Here is a 5,425-nt window from a genome sequence, read left to right as displayed (position 1 = left end):
ACATCTTCCCATATCCCTAATGGTGTCTTCGTCGATCTATTGGCCATTTGGAGTGTGATATTGGTGCATTTAAGCTCTCCCATCCCTAACCTTTTACTCACCGAGTACGGCATAACACTCACACTAGCCCCTAGATCACATAAGGCTTTGTTGATCGTGATGTCGCCAATGGTAAACGGTATTGAGAATCTTCCCAGATCTTTAAGTTTTGGAGGTGAATTCCCTTGAAGTATTGCACTACTCACCTTAGTGAAAGCGATAGTCTCAAGCTTCCGGATAAACTTCTTCTTTGTAAGGATGTCTTTCATGTACTTTGCATAGGCCGGCACGTGATTGATTAATTCCGTGAAAGGAATCGAGACTTCCAAATTCTTCACAATTTCCATAAATTTTCCGAGTTGGTCATCAAATTTGGGCTTGGCTTGACGACTCGGAAAAGGAAGTCTAATCACAATGGGCTCCTTCTCCTTGGCCTTGTCTTTATTTTTCTTTGAAACTTCTTCTTTTGATGGTGCTCCATCCTTGGAGTTTTGCACAACTTCTTCTTTGTCACTAGCTTCCACAACTTCATCCTCAACTTGCTTCTCCGGTGCTTTATACCTCGTACCACTTCTCAAGTGAATGGCACTAACAGTTTCATGTCTCGGGGGATTACTTTGAGGTGGTAATTGCCCCTTTTGTCTTTGTGAGCTTGAAGATGCTAGTTGAGTTAATTGGGTTTCCAACATTTTGGTGTGGGCTAGGATGTTGTTGATGGTGATTTCCTTTGCTTGACTATCCTTTTGCATTTGAGTGAAAAACTCTTGTTGATTCTTTTGTATTTGGAGGACCGTTTTTTGAACATCAAAACCTTGGTCATTTTGTTGATTGTATGGAGTTTGATTTTGGCAACCTTGGTTTTGGTTGTAAAAGGGTCTTTGATTTTGGTTTCTCATGGGAGGTAGGGTGTATGTTGGTTTAGGGTTTTGAACATTTTGGCTTTTGTATGAGAGATTTGGGTGGAATTTGGTGTTTTCATTGTAATAGTCTGAATAAGGGGTACCACTCTTGTATGCTTGAAAAGGATTCACTTGTTCATTTGTTCCCCTACATTCACTTTGGTCATGTCCCAAAGTTCCACAATTCTCACATATCCCACTTGGGATTGATGAAGATGCCGTCATGGCATTAACATGTTGCTTTGGTGATTTTGAGTCTTCTTCAAGTCTAGCCATATCTTTTTCGAACTTCAAATTGATGGTATCAATGTGAGCACTAAGTTGAGCACCCAATTGAGTAATAGAGTCCACTTCATGCTTTCCTCCTCTAGTAGCCTTGCGAGGTCTACTATATTGTGAATTATGGACCGCCATTTCCTCAATCTTGTTCTAAGTTTGATTGTCGTCAACTTCGGTGAACATTCCATTTGGTCCCATGTTGAGAATGTTTCTTGAGTCTTCATAAAGACCGTTCAAAAATTGTTGTACCAAGAACCACTCGCTAAGTCCATGATGAGGACATGAGCGACAAATTCCTTTGAATCGCTCCCAAGCTTCATACAAAGATTCTTCATCTCTTTGCTTAAAGCCCGTAATTTGAGCTCTTAGCATGTTAGTCTTTTCCGGTAGATAGAACTTTTTGTAGAAAGCTAGAGCCAATTTCTTCCAAGAATCAATTCCGAGAGTAGGCTTATCAAGGCCTTTCAACCATTATTTTGCGGTGCCAATTAGAGAAAAAGGAAATAAGACCCATCGAATTTGGTCTTGAGTTACAACGGTTTGAGAAATCGCATCACAATAGTCGCAAAAAGTCTCCATGTGAGAGTGGGGGTCTTCACTAGGCATCCCCCCAAATTGGCTTCTTTCGACTAATTGGATAAAGGCGGATTTGACAATGAAATTTCCGGTTAAATGTTGTGGTGTGGGAGTACCATTGGGTAGGTTCTCCCCGGTTGGTACGGAATGTGATGAAAATTTAGGCATTGTGGTTAATTTTGTGTTGGATTTTGTGTTGGGTTCTCCTCACCTTCACTTGCAAAAGGGTTGATGAACTCAATAGTGTTTGGTTTAATATCTACAACCTCACCAATACCTCTCAAAGTTCTCTTAGCAAGTCTTCTATTGGTTGTCAAAGTTCTTTCAATTTCGTGATCAAAGGGTAACAAGTTACCTTCTGATCTTCTAGACATGCAAAATATCAAACAACTTGAAAATAATTAGAACAAACCTTGAGGAGTTTTACTTCCCCAAGGCAAAGAAAGACACAACTAATAACAATATAAGAAAATCTAAATCAAGTTAACACCGTCCCCGGCAACGGCGCCATTTTTGGTTGGACTCACTTGGAGGTTTAGTTTTCGGTACTTGTCGTTAGGAGCACCTAGACCAAAACACAATTTATTACTCCACAAACAACTCTACAATTAGTAAAGAGGCAAGTAAAGGTCGGATCCCAAGGGACGGGAATTGAGATGAGATTTTCAATTGCAACTAATGGTGTCAAAGGGTGTCACAATTTGGGGTTTGAAGTAGAAGATCACTAAACTAAATAGCAATAAAAGTAAACAAGCAAGATGATTAAAAAGGGGTGTAAACAATTGATAAAAGGCACTATGGTGTCATGGGGTCATAGGGGATTCATGAGAATTGATCATACAAACATATTCTCAAATTATTGTTGGGAAATGTGTCCTCAACAATAGTGCGATCACATGATTTAAATATCATTATTAAATCTCATTTTAAGAATACATGTGGGATGTAATATTTTACAGTCAACTGGTCCACACATATCGGTAATGATTGGCTGACTAGAGTTTGACATTACTGTCGTGCGACGGTGGTGATCAGTTGATCCCCTTAGGTCATACCTATAGGGAAATACTCTTAATTGATTATTTAATTAATCGTATACCGATACGAGTTAATTAAATTGCTTAAAATTGACGGATAATTTTGTGAGTATAATTTACGTATCTTATTGTAAATATGATTAAATGAGACACGGTCTAAGTAATCGAATTGCTTTATTACTTAGATGAAATTATTGTTTATAGAAACAATTAAAACGGAATGAATAAATTATTATAAATACAGAATGTTGTAGTTTATAATTTGGAAACCATTTTGGTACAAGTAATTACGAATTACTAGTCGATTTTGTATATGACATATTTTATGAGTATGTTGATTTTTAATATGTTAAAAATACATTACAATTTCATATGTCAAGTAACATGTCACATATGTTACAATTGATAAATGACAAAATAAAATGGACCATCCATTTTATATTGAATGTACCGAAATAATGGAGGGAGTTAGTGGAATAAAATTGTGTTAATTGTTAAGTGGAAAACACAATGATGGAAGCTAACAAGTAGCCATGCAAACCTAAGCTTTTGAGAAGAGCAAAAATAAAAAGCATTGGGCATACTACCCAAGGCCTTTTTCGGCCAACCAAATGAGAAAAGAAAAAAGAGTTTTTCTTTTCAAGACATTCATTCATCTTTTGGATACAAAATTTTGTAGAGTAAGAAAATTAGAAACTCTCTACAATTTGTAAAATTCTAGAGAAATAAAATCTCACAAAATACCACCTCTTGACCGAAATTTTCAAGAGTAAAAATACAATTTATTTTGTGTCAATTTTATAGTAAAACTAATATTATTACTAGATCTAAATAATATTGGTTATTATGAGTTTCCTTGGGTATATGCTTTTGGGAGAGGTTCTAATTTGAACCTTGTTCATCCAATATTTGGAAGCTCAAGAACAAGTGAGTAGGTGAACTCACTTGTGCCCATAAATCCGAAACATCCAATGTAAGATGTTGATTTCTTCTCTATATTTTATATTGTTTGCATGCATAAGATCACTTGTTAATTTTATGACAAATTAAATTAAAACATATATGAATATGTTAAGTATATAGATCTACTTTTCTTTCAATCGGTATCAAGAGCCATGGTTGTTTGCATGCAAATCGGTTAAAAGTTTTTCCGAGTTATAAGAATAACATATAAAACTTGAATAATTTGTGTTATTATGATATATCACGAAATTAATTTATGCATGTTAAATTTCTGGTCCTAAAATTTTTTTAGGATATTTTGGTTAATTTACGGATTTTTATTGTTCATATTATACAATAATGGCATTTAAATGTGATTTTATGAGTAAAAATGTCATTTTCGGTCTAAAATTAGCTATACTTCGAATTTTCCAGTGCTTTTTGGATATGTTGTCACATATATTATTTTGAGATAACCTGTAAATTTTCAAAATTTTTGGACTTGTTATGCTCGAAAAATGGATTTTTCATTATTAAATTCGGATTTAGGTGAAAAATAGGTTAATATGAGATAAATTTCGAATCTGGTCATAGAAATTTAGTATGTTGTCACATGCAATTTTACAAGATGTGTGTAAAATAATGGGCTATAATGAAGTCTTTTTGCATGATTTATGGATTTTTGAAGAAAAATAGCATAAATAGTGACATTATTAGTGAAAAATTAATAAAACATAATCTATGACTAAGAAAAAACGTTATATGTTGCATTTTATTATCTTTTTCAGATCTAAAATTGAAAAGTTAATGAATATAATTTTTCCCATGTTTTTATGATTATTTTATTAAAAACCGATAAACCGCAACATTGTTTTTCCGGAAAAATTTCGAAATTTTTGACCTAAGGTTTTGAACATTATGAGTTTCATGGTATTTTTCCAGAATGTTCATGAGTTTAAATTTCAAATTTCCAATTTATTTGAAATTTTGTGATTTATTTGAAGTTTATAGCTTATTTTTGTAAATTTTAGTCCATTAATGAACAATTTCATAAATATGAGTTAATTATGGTCAAATAATTAGTGAAGACTAAATTTTGAGTCCTAAGAGGTTAGGGTAATTAACTTATGCATAAATATGAATTTATGTAATTTTTGTGATTGTAAAATGTTGAAATCACGTAAATCCGTAAAAACCGAGTAATATACGATATTGGCTAATTAAAGGCGATTTAGCATAAAATTGGGCATGTTCATACATATTATAATGCTGCATTTTCTTTATGATTGTCATAATTTTAATTTATGTAATTTTTGAATTATGTAATTTTACTTAGCATGGCCTTAGTTTTTAATTGGTATTTCCCGAAATGTATGGGAATATCGATTCGGTTGTAATTTTATTGTGATCTCGTATCACCGTTTTGTAATTTAATAGATTTATTTTATTTTAGTTACAAATGTATAATAGGAAATTATGTAATTTATTATGTAATTTTATTCATTCCGGAGTTCCCAAAGACGGATTTCTTCAAGAATGGCGATACATAAAGACGGTGTTACCTCGAGATGCGTGTCACAACCGAAGTTCAAGGGACCAATGGAGTTGGTTTCCGAATATGTAATAGTTAAATAGTTTTTCTATTTTAGGAAA

General features: G+C 33.5%; 1 non-coding gene across 1 annotated transcript; it reads left to right on the top strand.

The window, feature by feature from the left end:
• The first annotated feature begins 1,482 nt into the window (after window positions 1-1,482).
• Window positions 1,483-1,589, top strand: LOC141637058 (small nucleolar RNA R71). Its single transcript, XR_012541621.1, has one exon. It is a non-coding gene; the product is annotated as a small nucleolar RNA R71 (small nucleolar RNA).
• Window positions 1,590-5,425: the final 3,836 nt, after the last annotated feature.

The sequence above is a fragment of the Silene latifolia genome, chromosome Y, assembly GCF_048544455.1.
Source record: "Silene latifolia isolate original U9 population chromosome Y, ASM4854445v1, whole genome shotgun sequence".
Taxonomy (NCBI): Eukaryota; Viridiplantae; Streptophyta; class Magnoliopsida; order Caryophyllales; family Caryophyllaceae; genus Silene; species Silene latifolia.
This window is presented reverse-complemented; position numbering and strand designations above follow the sequence as displayed.